This window comes from Hyperolius riggenbachi, chromosome 3, assembly GCF_040937935.1.
Source record: "Hyperolius riggenbachi isolate aHypRig1 chromosome 3, aHypRig1.pri, whole genome shotgun sequence".
NCBI lineage: Eukaryota > Metazoa > Chordata > Amphibia > Anura > Hyperoliidae > Hyperolius > Hyperolius riggenbachi.
This window is the reverse complement of record NC_090648.1, coordinates 334,397,555-334,413,020: the sequence shown is the minus strand read 5'-3', so window position 1 is coordinate 334,413,020 and position 15,466 is coordinate 334,397,555.

Genomic DNA, 15,466 nt, shown 5'->3' with positions numbered 1-15,466 from the left:
AACAGGTAGTAGGTATAGGCAGTGATGGGTATTACAATGTGCACCTGTCACACACAGACAGGTACCGGACAGGCACAGTGACACTGGGTGCGCTCATGTAGGTAGGTGGGTGCACTGAAGTGAACAACATGTAGTAGGTATATGCAGTGATGGGTATTATAATGTGCACCTGGCACAGCAGTAATTATATCACCAAGGGGCCAAAGGCCAGCTGAGACTGACTGACAGGGAAGTATATAATGCAAGTGGGCCATACAAAAAAAAAATAGATCACAAGAAAAAGATTAGCTCTCAAAAGAGCTGTTGAGGGGTGCTTTTTTAGCAATAAGAATCAGCAAGGAGCAAGCTAAGTAGCCTACAAGAGCCTAACTAAGCTTTCCCTATAGGTCTCTGCACAGCAGCTCTCCTTTCTCTAATTAATGCAGGCACACGAGTGAGTGAAAAGCCTGACCCTGCCTGCCTTTTATAAGGGGGGTGGAGTGGCTCCAGGAGGGAGTGTAGCCTGATTGGCTACAATGTGCCTGCTGACTGTGATGTAGAGGGTCAAAGTTGACCCTCATGATGCACTATGGGGGCGAACCGAACTTCCGGAAAAGTTTGCGGTTCTCCGCGATCGCGAACCCCGGAAGTTCGCCGGCGAACCGTTCGCCGGCGAACCGTTCGGGCCATCTCTAATGCTAGATTCTCCCACAAGTTGGTCTTTATCAGCTGCCTCGGCCGAGCTTAATGTAGCATGAGTACGTAGCTTAAGGACTGGTTCACTTTTGAGCAGATGCAGAACAGAAACGGTAAGCGCATCTGCGAGGCGGATGCATACCATCCGTTCTACATCCCCATGCAACAATTTTCCCCCGTACGTTCCATGTCCGCATCTGCTGCACGTCAGCCCGTACGCATCGCCGCTTACCTGTCCCACTGCTCGGCCCCTTCAACAACCCGGAGGCCGGCAGATGCTTACTGCTCTCCATAGGCTGCAGCAGGCCAGTTTTCCCTAGCAACAGGGAAACTTTTCATTGGTACAACATGAACTCTGCATTCCTTGTGTTCCACTGCACACGGATCCATGTACAACCCGTTTTGTAACAAGTGGAAACCAATGCTATTTTAAACATAGGATCCGCTTCCTGCTTTTAAGTGTAGCTTTATAAATGTGATGTGCAGATATGTTTTTAAAGCAGGTGTGAACAGACCCTAAAGCTGGTAAACTTTGGATGTTTGGGATCAGGGGCGTAACTAGAAATCACTGGGCCCCCCTGCAAAACTTTGGATGGGGCCCCCTCCCCCACACTTTCTGTACAGATAAACTGAACAGAAAACCGACAGACAAGTGTACTTCCAGCCTCAGCTTATTACACTCACTCTGTCCGTCTGTGATGGAGCAGAACTAGCGCTGCAAACTTCTCCAGCATCACTACAGTACACCGCACTGCGGGAGGGTAGAGAGGCTGGGGGTAGAGCAGTGCTGTACACAAGAGCCACTGCACACTGAATAGGGAATGTCTACAAATCTTTGTCTACAAAACTTTGTATGATTCATTATCAGTGGCTGAGCAGATGCAGTCATTAAAACAATTGTGCAGAGAAATAGAAAGCTTTTTCTCTCTGTGCCCTTATTTGTCAGTCTCTCTGGACAGGCAAAAGAAACTTCTCCCTCCTACGAGGCCCCCTGAGGCTTCTGGGCCCCCCTGCGGCTGCATGCCTTGCAGGGTCTATTGTTACGCCCATGTTTGGGATCATCTAAGTGAACCTGCAAACCTAGTTTAAAAAAAAAAAGAGAAAAAAACTGTTTTCAATTAGGTGGAAAAATGTTATTTAGAACACAGTAGGGTTGATTATTAGATAATTAGTAGTGGAGCAATCCCCCATCCAGAGGTCATTCAAGAAATGGGACCATCATGATCCCGCCTCTCACCCATAACAAGTGTGATCACAACAACACTTATTCTTAATCTAATGGATGTACCCCTGTATTGGATTGAGTGTAAGCAGTTGAGCCCCTCCCTCACACAGATTTGACCTCCCCCCCTCCCCTTTCAAACCTCAGGGAATAGTCCCCCTATAGTTATGCATGTGCTTCCTTTCTTCCTTCTTCATTTGGGGCAGGAGAGAATGACTCCAGCAAGACTTCTGCATGATGCTACAGGGTGAAAACACTCACAGGGCCAGATTTATCAAGAGTGTCTGAGACAAAATATTGGTAGGTTTTTATAAATCCATGCAGAGCTGTCTCAGGCATCTTAACCACTTGAGGACCTAGGGCTTTCTACCCCTTAAGGACCGGCCACTTTTTTTCCATTCAGACCACTGCAGCTTTCACGGTTTATTGCTCGCTCATACAACCTACCACCTAAATGAATTTTGGCTCCTTTTCTTGTCACTAATAAAGCTTTCTTTTGATGCTATTTGATTGCTCCTGCGATTTTTACTTTTTATTATATTCATCAAAAAAGACATGAATTTTGGCAAAAAAATGATTTTTTTAACTTTCTGTGCTGACATTTTTCAAATAAAGTAAAATTTCTGTATACATGCAGCGCGAAAAATGTGGACAAACATGTTTTTGATTAAAAAAAACCCATTCAGTGTATATTTATTGGTTTGGGTAAAAGTTATAGCGTTTACAAACTATGGTGCCAAAAGTGAATTTTCCCATTTTCAAGCATCTCTGACTTTTCTGACCCCCTGTCATGTTTCATGAGGGGCTAGAATTCCAGGATAGTATAAATACCCCCCAAATGACCCCATTTTGGAAAGAAGACATCCCAAAGTATTCACTGAGAGGCATAGTGAGTTCATAGAAGATATTATTTTTTGTCACAAGTAAGCGGAAAATGACACTTTGTGAGAAAAAAAAAAAAAAAAAAAAGTTTCCATTTCTTCTAACTTGCGACAAAAAAAAATGAAATCTGCCACGGACTCACCATGCCCCTCTCTGAATACCTTGAAGGGTCTACTTTCCAAAATGGGATCATTTGTGGGGTGTGTTTACTGTCCTGACATTTTGGGGGGTGCTAAATTGTAAGCACCCCTGTAAAGCCTAAAGGTGCTCATTGGACTTTGGACCCCTTAGCGCAGTTAGGCTGCAAAAAAGTGCCACACATGTGGTATTGCCGTACTCAGGAGAAGTAGTATAATGTGTTTTGGGGTGTATTTTTACACATACCCATGCTGGGTGGGAGAAATATCTCTGTAAATGACAATTTGTTAATTTTTTTTACACACATTTGTCCATTTACAGAGATATTTCTCCCACTCAGCATGGGTATGTGTAAAAATACACCACAAAACACATTATACTACTTCTCCTGAGTACGGCGATACCACATGTGTGGCACTTTTTTGCACCCTAACTGCGCTAAAGGGCCCAAAGTCCAATGAGTACCTTTAGGATTTCACAGGTCATTTTGAGAAATTTCGTTTCAAGACTACTCCTCACGGTTTAGGGCCCCTAAAATGCCAGGGCAGTATAGGAACCCCACAAATGACCCCATTTTAGAAAGAAGACACCCCAAGGTATTCCGTTAGTAGTATGGCGAGTTCATAGAAGATTTTATTTTTTGTCACAAGTTAGCGGAAAATGACACTTTGTGAAAAAACACAATTAAAATCAATTTCCGCTAACTTTTGACAAAAAATAAAATCTTCTATGAACTCACCATACTCCTAACGGAATACCTTGGGGTGTCTTCTTTCTAAAATGGGGTCATTTGTGGGGTTCCTATACTGCCCTGGCATTTTAGGGGCCCTAAACCGTGAGGAGTAGTCTTGAAACGAAATTTCTCAAAATGACCTGTGAAATCCTAAAGGTACTCATTGGACTTTGGGCCCTTTAGCGCAGTTAGGGTGCAAAAAAGTGCCACACATGTGGTATCGCCATACTCGGGAGAAGTAGTACAATGTGTTTTGGGGTGTATTTTTACACATACCCATGCTGGGTGGGAGAAATACCTCTGTAAATGGACAATTGTGTGTAAAAAAATCAAAAGATTGTCATTTACAGAGGTATTTCTCCCACCCAGCATGGGTATGTGTAAAAATACACCCCAAAACACATTGTACTACTTCTCCCGAGTACGGCGATACCACATGTGTGGCACTTTTTTGCACCCTAACTGCACTAAGGGGCCCAAAGTCCAATGAGTACCTTTAGGATTTCACAGGTCATTTTTGTTTCAAGACTACTCCTCACGGTTTAGGGCCCCTAAAATGCCAGGGCAGTATAGGAACCCCACTAATGACCCCATTTTAGAAAGAAGACACCCCAAGGTATTCCGTTAGGAGTATGGTGAGTTCATAGAAGTTTTTATTTTTTTGTCACAAGTTAGCGGAAATTGATTTTAATAGTTTTTTTTCACAAAGTGTCATTTTCCGCTAACTTGTGACAAAAAATAAAATCTTCTATGAACTCACCATACTCCGTACGGAATACCTTTGGGTGTCTTCTTTCTAGAATGGGGTCATTTGTGGGGTTCCTATACTGCCCTGGCATTTTAGGGGCCCTAAACCGTGAGGAGTAGTCTTGAAACCAAATGTCGCAAAATGACCTGTGAAATCCTAAAGGTACTCATTGGACTTTGGGCCCCTTAGCGTACTTAGGGTGTAAAAAAGTGCCACACATGTGGTACCGCTGTACTCAGGAGAAGTAGTATAATGCGTTTTGGGGTGTATTTTTACACATACCCATGCTAAGTGGGAGAAATATCTCTGTAAATGACAATTGTTTGATTTTTTTACACACAATTGTCCATTTACATAGAAATTTCTCCCACCCAGCATGGGTATGTGTAAAAATACACCCCAAAACACATTATACTACTTTTCCTGAGTACGGCGGTACCACATGTGTGACACTTTTTTGCAGCCTAGGTGCGCTAAGGGGCCCAACGTCCTATTCACAGGTCATTTTGAAGCATTTGTTTTCTAGACTACTCCTCGCGGTTTAGGGCCCCTAAAATGCCAGGGCAGTATAGGAACCCCACAAGTGACCCCATTTTAGAAAGAAGACACCCCAAGGTATTCCGTTAGGTGTATGGCGAGTTCATAGAAGATTTTATTTTTTGTCACAAGTTAGTGAAAAATGACACTTTGTGAAAAAAAAACAATAAAAATTAATTTCCGCTAACTTTTGAAAAAAAATTAAATCTTCTATGAACTCGTCATACACCTAACATAATACCTTGGGGTGTCTTTTTTTTCTAAAATGGGGTCACTTGTGGGGTTCCTATACCGCCCTGGCATTTTACAGGCCCAAAACCGTGAGTAGTCTGGAAACCAAATGTCTCAAAATGACTGTTCAGGGGTATAAGCATCTGCAAATTTTGATGACAGGTGGTCTATGAGGGGGCGAATTTTGTGGAACCGGTCATAAGCAGGGTGGCCTTTTAGATGACAGGTTGTATTGGGCCTGATCTGATGGATAGGAGTGCTAGGGGGGTGACAGGAGGTGATTGATGGGTGTCTCAGGGGGTGGTTAGAGGGGAAAATAGATGCAATCCATGCACTGGGGAGGTGATCGGAAGGGGGTCTGAGGGTTTGGCCGAGTGATCAGGAGCCCACACGGGGCAAATTGGGGCCTGATCTGATGGGTAGGTGTGCTAGGGGGTGACAGGAGGTGATTGATGGGTGTCTCAAGGTGTGATTAGAGGGGGGAATGGATGCAAGCAATGCACTGGCGAGGTGATCAGGGCTGGGGTCTGAGGGCATTCTGAGGGTGTGGGCGGGTGATTGAGTGCCCTAGGGGCAGATAGGGGTCTAATCTGATAGGTAGCAGTGACAGGGGGTGATTGATGGGTAATTAGTGGGTGTTTAGGGTAGAGAATAGATGGAAACACTGCGTTTGGGGTTGATCTGATGTCGGATCTGCGGGCGATCTATTGGTGTGGGTGGGTGATCAGTTTGCCCGCAAGGGGCAGGTTAGGGGCTGATTGATGGGTGGCAGTGACAGCGGGTGATTGATGGGTGGCAGTGACAGGGGGTGATTGATGGGTGGCAGTGACAGGGGGTGATTGATGGGTGGCAGTGACAGGGGGTGATTGATGGGTGATTGATAGGTGATTGACAGGTAATCAGTGGGTTATTACAGGGGAGAACAGATGTAAATATTGCACTGGCGAATTGATAAGGGGGGGTCTGAGGGCAATCTGAGCGTGTAGGCGGTCGATTGGGTGCCCGCAAGGGGCAGATTAGGGTCTGATCTGATAGGTAACAGTGACAGGTGGTGATAGGGAGTGATTGATGGGTGATTGATGGGTAATTAGTGGGTGTTTAGAGGAGAGAATAGATGGAAACACTGCGCTTGGGTGGTGATCTGATGTCGGATCTGCGGGCGATCTATTGGTGTGGGTGGGTGATCAGATTGCCCGCAAGGGGCAGGTTAGGGGCTGATTGTTGGGTGGCAGTGACAGGGGGTGATTGATGGGTGATAGGTGATTGGCAGGTGATTGACAGGTGATCAGTGGGTTATTACAGGGAAGGACAGATGTAATTAATGCACTGGCGAATTGATAAGGGGGGGGGGGGGGTCTGAGGGCAATCTGAGCGTGTGGGCGGGTGATTGGGTGCCCGCAAGGGGCAGATTAGGGTCTGATCTGATAGGTAACAGTGACAGGTGGTGATAGGGGGTGATTGATGGGTAATTAGTGGGTGTTTAGAGAAGATAACAGATGTAAACGATACATTTGGGAGGTAATCTGACGGCGGGTTTGCGGGCGATCTAATGGTGTGGGTGGGTGATCAGATTGCCCGCAAGGGGCAGGTTAGGGGCTGATTGATGGGTGGCAGTGACAGGGGGTGACAGGGGGTGATTGATGGGTGATAGGTGATTGGCAGGTGATTGACAGGTGATCAGTGGGTTATTACAGGGAAGAACAGATGTAATTAATGCACTGGTGAATTGATAAGGGGGGGTCAGAGGGCAATCTGAGCGTGTGGGCGGGTGATTGGGTGCCCGCAAGGGGCAGATTAGGGTCTGATCTGATAGGTAAAAGTGACAAGTGGTGATAGGGGGTGATTGATGGGTGATTGATGGGTAATTAGTGGGTGTTTAGAGGAGAGAATAGATGTAAACAATGGATTTGGGAGGTGATCTGATGTCGGATCTGTGGGCGATCTATTGGTGTGGGGGGGTGATCAGATTGCCCGCAAGGGGCAGGTTAGGGGCTGATTGATGGGTGGCAGTGACAGGGGGTGATTGACGGGTGATTGATGGGTGATTGACGGGTGATTGACAGGTGATTGACAGGTGATTGACAGGTGATCAGGGGGATAGATGCATACAGTAAACAGGGGGGGGGTGGTCTGGGGGGGGGTCTGGGGAGAATCTGAGGGGTGGGGGGTGATCAGGAGGGGGCAGGGAGCAGGGGGGGGGGTAAAAAAAAAATAGCGTTGACAGATAGTGACAGGGAGTGATTGATGGGTGATTAGGGGGGTGATTGGGTGCAAACAGGGGTCTGGGGGGTGGGCAGGGGGGGGTCTGATGGGTGCTGTGGGCGATCTGGGGCAGGGGGGGGAGAAATCAGTGTGCTTGGGTGCAGACTAGGGTGGCTGCAGCCTGCCCTGGTGGTCCCTCGGACACTGGGACCACCAGGGCAGGAGGCAGCCTGTATAATACACTTTGTAAACATTACAAAGTGTATTATACACTTTGTATGCGGCGATCGCGGGGTTAACATCCCGCCGGCGCTTCCGTATAGCCGGCGGGATGTTGCGGCGAGCGAGCGGTGACAGGCGCCGGCGGAGGATCGCGTCACGGATGACGCGATCGCTCCGCCCATGCCCTTAAATGGACCGCCGCCTCTGTGGGTGAGGCCATCCTGCAGGGCTCCACTTCCCCGCCGCCCCTGTGTAGTGGGCGGTCGGGAAGTGGTTAAAGATCTCAGGCATCTTACAGAGAACCTGAACTGAGAATAAAAAGTCAAAATAACCATACACAGGTCATACTTACCTCCTGTGTAGTCTACTCCTCAATCTCTTTCTCCTCTCCTGCGTCCCATTTGTCCACTGTAATCAATGGAATTCTACGTCCTCCCAGTGGCGTAGCTAAGGAGCTGTGGGCCCCGATGCAAGTTTTACCATGGGGCCCCCCAAGCACTCTATACATAACAATTGATACGGCGCACCAAAACCTGCCAATGGCAACTACAGTGTCTGAGGTGCAAGAAGGGGATGGGGAACAGTTTGTTAATGATTACTACTATTCAAAGTATCTATAGAAGTGATTATTATGAGCACAGGACCAATAGAGAGCGAATACTGGAGTTGAGGGAGGGTCCTTCGGGGCCCCTCTGGCCCAAGGGCCCCGATGCGGTCGCTACCTCTGCACCCCCTATTGCTACGCCCCTGCGTCCTCCATTTTGAACATGGCCATTACCCCATAATTCCTGGTCAGCACACTGTTAAACTGTAATATCACCCACTTGAGCCATAGGGAAACATGGAAATTACCTAGCTCATTCAGTTGTAACTGACAGCTGCTGATATATAACTGACAGCAACTGGTATATTTCAGTTCTGACAAAATATTGTCAGAGCTGGAAGGGATCACTGTAAGAAGAAAATGGTGAGCTTCTGAGAGGAACTGACTGTGAGGTTAGTATGTAATACTCATTTGCAGGTATGTCATGTGTTTGTTTTAAATAATTTTACTCGCTTCAGGTTCCCTTTAAAGTGACTCTGTAACAAAAATTACAACGTTTTTTCTACCATCCTACAAGTTCCTAAACCTATTCTAATCTGTTCTGGCTCACTGCAGCACTTTGTACTATCACGGTCTCTGTAATAAATCAATGTATCTTTCCCCTGTCAGACTTGTCGGCCTGTGTCTGGAAGGCTGCCAACTCTTCCGTGCTGGTCTGTTCCTCTATGCTAGGCTGATCAGGCGTCCTCTTTTGCCCGGACAGGTCAACTTTTTCAGACCTGTCCGGGCCGTCCTGCCGGGATTTTGAATTGTCCGGTGAGAGAGCCGAACAGGAGCTGAACACCAGCGGCAGAAGAGCCGCTTGCAGAGAAAGAGAGCCGAACACGAGTCAGAAGAGCGATTAGCATGCATAGCACCGCTAATCGCGATCTCTCCAAAACCAGTGTCCAGTGATTTTTTTTCAATCGTAATAATCCGCACCACCTTCAAGTATGTATCTTCATTTATTGGTAGAAAAAGACAAACAAATTAAAAAGAACTGCATGGCAAGACAGTCCGCTGTTTCGGGCTACCTGCCCATCTTCAAGTTGCCCAGTTCTGATTAAAACACATATCAAAAGCACACATATATACAAGTATCATCCAATCACAGAAGGTATACAAATTAGAGGACCTGATGGGGAACTGATCATTTTCAGTGATTTTTTTTCCGCGTAATCACGGGAAAATCACTCCCGCAGTTTTGAGATTCTTAGATGTGAACAGGCCCTAATACCTAGGATTTAAGAAGGTTCTTATTATCATGCAGAACTGTTCTCCCTGCTAGTTAGAACAGATTAAGAAGAAATAACTGTTGGTAATGCGTTGATAACTCTCCCCCACAGTTTTCATATGACATTGATATTTAACATCATGATACATACAGACCTGTACTTTCTCTTAGGTATATCTGTGTTTTTCTGTTTTTGACATGTTTGTTTATTGGGCAGTTCTGGAGGCCCTCAATGGAATTATGATCTTTTTGTCAGCTCTGATACATTAGAGATGGGTAAGCTTTCCACTAAATGCAGCCTTTTTGCTATGTCTGGCCAGGAAAAATTGACATTGACAGCTGAAAGATTTTTATAACGGAGGGAATTACCTCTTGGACCAGCGGTGTAAAACTGTCTAGCGTTTCTGAAGACGTCACAGCATCATCTATCTTCATCACTCGGCATGAACTATGCCACCTAAAATACTCATAATTACTAAATTGCAATGCCTATTACATATATCTGCAGGGCATACAAGGCAAGCACAGCACCATGGAGGTAAAGCGGAGGGATGTCATATTACCAAAACATGTGCATTGAATCAAGACATTCCAAGAGAATCAGTACAATTCTTCTCCTGTTTTCTTTTTCTCTTCTTACACTTGGGTTTTGCCAGCTCTCCTTCACTTTGCACATGCTTCTAATTAGGTTTCTTTCAAGTAACATTGTTACTTATCACTCCGTTTCACTCTGTCAATTATGGACTTTGCCTGTGTGTAAGCCTGTAGGAATTTTTCGCTAATAGTCCCACAGTTGGGCTAGAATTTGAAGGAAAAAAAAACTCCCTGAAGATTTTCTTCCATGAAAATAAATGCCTGGAAAATCCTTTTTACTAAAATATTTTGTTTTGAAATTCCTGGGTTCATTTTTAGAATTTTATTTATAGCAGTTCTCCAAGCAAACATATTATTGCACCAATGAAAGTAGAACTGTACTGAAAACAATATAATGAATAAAATTGTTTATTCCTTTACAATATTCATTTATAAACGATTCAGTCAGTGCTTGCCCATTGTAAAATCAGGTTGTCGACATCTTTAATCCTATGATGTTTGCGAAATGTTTGTTTGTTTGAGAGAGCCAGTGCAATACCTGTTTCCCAGAATGCTTTGGGGGGAGCTAATTCCACACAGGTGAACATCCTAGGCTAAGCATCACTGATAAAGGCAGAGCTGCCTACCAATATACAGCAATATATAAATCAGGGGTGTCATACTCAAATAGACGGAGGGCCGAATTGTAAAATTTTACAACCCCCCCCTTTGGAATGATCGCACAGACCTGACAGCGTGCCGCATGTTATAGCTGTGGTGTGACAAAAAAAGGGAAAAAAACACCCTCAGTATAGGTAGGTAGCCAGGTACAGCTGACCCTATAGCAGCCCAGGTATAGGTGCTCCCAGTATAGGTTATTCAGGCATAGGTGCCCCATGTATAGGTTAGCCAGGTAGGTACTCCCAGTATAGGTAGACAGGCATAGGTGCATCCAGTATAGGTTAGTTAGGTAAGGGCCCCAGTATAGGTTTGCTAGGTTGCTGCCCCCAGTATCGGTCAGCAAGGTAGGTGCAACCAGTATAGGTTAGTCAGGCATAGGTGCCCCCAGTATAGGTTAGCTAAGTAGGTGCCCCTAGTATAGGTTAGTCAGGTAGGTGGCCCAGTATAGGTGGACCGGAATAGGTGCACCCAGTATAGGTTAGTCAGGCATAGGTGCACCCAGTATAGGTTAGCTAGGTAGGTGTCCCCAATACAGATTAGCTAGGTAGGTAGGTGCCTCCAGTATAGATTAGCTAGGTAGGTGCCTCCAGTATAGATTAGCTAGGTAGGTTTCCCCAGTATAGATTAGCTAGGTAAATTTCCCCAGTATAGATTAGCTAGGTAGGTTTCCCCAGTATAGATTAGTTAGGTAGGTGCCTCCAGTATAGATTAGCTAGGTAGGTGCTTCCAGTATAGATTAGCTAGGTAGGTTTCCCCAGTATAGATTAGATAGGTAGCTGTCCCCAGTATAGGTTAGATAGGTAGCTGTCCCTTGTATAGGTTAGATAGGTAGCTGTCCCTTGTATAGATTAGATAGCTAGCTGTCCCCTGTATAGATTAGATAGGTAGCTGCCTCCAGCAGGTGCATCCAGTATAGGTTAGCTAGGTAGATGTCCCCAATACAGATTAGCTAGGTAGGTAGGTGCCTCCAGTATAGATTAGCTAGGTAGGTTTCCCCAGTATAGATTAGCTAGGTGGGTGCCTCAAGTATAGATTAGCTAGGTAGGTGCCTCCAGTATAGATTATCTAGGTAGGTTTCCCCAGTATAGATTAGATAGGTAGCTGTCCCCAGTATAGGTTAGATAGGTAGCTGTCCCGTGTATAGGTTAGATAGGTAGCTGTCCCTTGTATAGATTAGATAGATAGATGTCCCCTGTATAGATTAGATAGGTAGCTGCCTCCAGCAGGTAGTCAGCCTGCCGCCCCTTTTTCCCTGGCCCCCGCTCCATTACATCCTGGACAGAAACGCAGTGTCAGGTGTGAAAGGTAAAATGTAAGTCTATGGACTTTAATTTTACCTTGGTTAACGCAGGAAAAGGGCTCTGGTGTGAAAGAGCCCTTAATAAAAAAAATCAAAACGTTCTGTCACCACTAAGGAGTAGTAACCATTGTTTTCAGGGCCCTATTAACAATAAGGCAGTGGCTCTCTCTGCTTCCCAAGTGACCCCCTTCTCTCCCTTCCCCTCCCTATGCAGAGTTGCAAGCAAAAGCATAAATGAGGTTACTCACCTGACTCTGTTTTCACCAGCGATCTCCCATCAGCTGCACGTCCAACATCCCATCTCCACGGCTACAGTGGTGTCTCTTCATGTGACCCACCACTGCTACGTACCAGCAGGTCACATGAAGAGTGACATGTAGTCATAGAGAGGACACTAGCCGCTTGCAACTCTGCATAGGATGGGAGATGCACACCTGCTATCTATACTAGGGAGGAAAGGGATGCTACTTAATACTGAGGTATTAACTTCTGGTTACCTATACTGGGGGGAGGGTATAACTACTACCTAAACTTGTGGCCTACGTAGTACTGGTGGCACATCCATGAATTCCTAAACTGGGGGGGGGGGGGGGATAATAGTAGAGGCACACCTGCTATCTATTTTGGGGGGAAAATTGTGCGTTGCAGATGATTTCAGCCGAAGCTGGGCATCGTCATAGCAGCAATGCTATGCTGTGCGCCCCACATAACGGTAATTCAGGGCTCCGGCAGTTTATAGAACCCCGAATTACATCTCAGTCTAAGTTGCAACAACTCGGAAGGGGAATAGTATTTAACACCATGGGGAGTTTATCGGCAGCAAGGAGAGCACAGTAATTCGCCTCGCCCTGCGCCACACTGCCTGGTCCCAAAATTAGATGTACTCATAATGTGGGCGTATGTGCTACCTATATTGGGAAGCCTATCAAATACTGGGGGAACATCAGACTTTTTTATATGGGTGGTGGGAGTCCTGTTGCCAGAACATCTGTGCTCATAGCCTCTCCTGTGATGTAAATCAGGGCCTGGTTGTTTTACCTGTATCTCAGGACGCCCACTGTAACTGATAGTCAGTCTAGCTAAGGGCCTGCTTTACAACAAATTTAGGGCAAAGCGGTGCTCACCAGTCTTCACCACCTCTTTCCTCCCACTGCCAAGGCTTCTCCTTTACAGCAGCGCTGTTCACACCATCCATATGGTAGATGAAATAAGTCTGAGTTGACAGCAGACTTATATTCATATCCTTGTGCCAAAACTGGTAGCACAAATTATATGAATTAACAGCTGTTAGCATTAAGTGGTTTAAATTGTTTGAGGTTGCTTAAACTTGTTTCAAAATCACAACTAAACATGTAAGAAATATGAGATAAGGTGCCCCGGAACCTTGCATCAATTTGCAAGTCCATATACACTGGCTTATGTAGACTATGGCCTCAATTCACTAAGCCGTTTAGACTAGTCTACAGATGTTTTTTAGTCTACTGATGGTTTGGTGTAATGTTTTATGCTGGGGATACACGGTACGTTTGTGTACCGTGTATCGATCAGCTGATCCGGCCAGCTGATAATATTCAGCTGGCCCGATCATGCCGCTCGACCCGCGGGCGCTCGATTCCTGCCGGTGGACAATAGCAGGGAATCGAGCGGCTGATAAGCTCCGCCGGCGGGGACGAGCAGGGAATCGATCTGCGCGCACGCACGGATGAGTGGGGACGCAGCGGGAGTCGATCCGGTGGCTAATCGGCCGCCAGGTCGACCCATGTATGCCCAGCATTAGACCTGTTTTTAGACCTGGTCTAACATTCAGTAATTACACAATTCACAAAGGCAAGCAAGGCGTAACCACGCCCACTTTTTCTGACAGAGATTAGACCAGCTGATTTCTTGTTGGTAAAGTAATTCTGTGAGGTATTTTAGATGTTAGGATGGAACCGTTTGAATTAATTATGCAGGAGTTTCATTGTATGCAGAGGAGAGCTCATCAAAGGAGAAGGATGTCAGTCATAGCTACTCGTTTGTGAATTGCATCTTTTGATCATTTTCCCTGCTTTACCCACCTAATTACTAAATGGTTTAGACCAGGTCTAAAACATTTGGTAATATTTATATAGTGCTTTTCTCCCTGCGGACTCAAAGCGCTGTGAACTGCATTATGCAGTCTCAAAGGCTAGAGAAAAGAGGTGAGTTTCTAGCCTTTTTTTAAAACTGTCCAGAGAAGGAGCCTCTCGTACTGATTGTGGAAGTGAGTTCCATAGAGTAGGGGCTGCGTAGGAAAAGGCCCGAGCACCAAATGTTAAGTGTATCCTGGGAATAACTAAATTCATCTTGTTGGCAGAGTGGAGGGTGCGTGGAGGGACATAAGGTTCCTATAGATCCGCTATGTATTTGGGTCCCATGTGGTGTAGAGCCTTGAATGTCAGCAGGCAGATCTTAAAATGGATTCTCCATTTTACTGGCAACCAGTGAAGAGTTTGCAGTACTGGGGAGGAGGTGTGTGAGCTGCGGTGGGGATTGGCTAGGAGTCTGGCTGCAGCATTCTGTACTAGCTGTAGGGGGTGCAGAACCATATTCGGGGATCCGATGAACTGGGAATTGCAGTAGTCCAGGCGGGAGGATACAAATGCATGAACTAGAGAAGGTAGGTCTAAGTACCTAATGTGAATGATCTGGCCCGACCTATGCACATTAAGGGTTTTGTTATTATGAAAAATATTTTGCACATATGAAACTCAGTAGATTTCTTTTGTTATTTCTGTTGCTTGTTCTACACTCCTTACAAGTAAATTTGCAACCCTATGAAGAAATGCATGTAGCCATATTCACATCACAGTACTGGCAGAAGAGATGCAAATTACGTTTTTCATAGTAGATAGCTGTACAAAGTAGGAGCCATTGGTACTCCTTTTCAACACCTGCACAAATCCACCCACTTGTAGCAATTTTTTACACGCCCATGGTCCTATTCTGTTGGAAACCCTGTGGAAATGTTTATATATATATATTTTTTATTTTCTTTTTTTATGCACATAAACAAAGTGAGCTGAAATTATATTTTCTATTAATACTTTCAATATACAGAGCACATCTGAATGGGTTGTGTTTTACTTTTTCCAACATGGGGAATTTTCCTTTAAATCGAAAACTTTCAATAAACATGTATCTAACCTTTTACACCGAGTGCATTGCTAGTATTATATTACCTATTGTAATTAATGACTACTGAAAGAAAATACAACTTCCTATTTCCCTTAAAGCACTGATATCATGAAGTTCATTATGTAATAGTATACCAGCACACTAGAGCGTGACATGGAGGAGAAGCAGCTGTCCAGGAATCAGCTGAGTATGGAAGTCTTAATTCCAAGGATGTGCTGTGTCTATGTAGAGAATGTTGCTATATAATGTGTCATTATTCTACAAAGCGCAGCTGCAGCAGGCCAGGCTATGCCCTTTGCTCAGAGCACCTTTAATTTGGAGTTCCATGGAGATCTGTCTTTCAGCACCT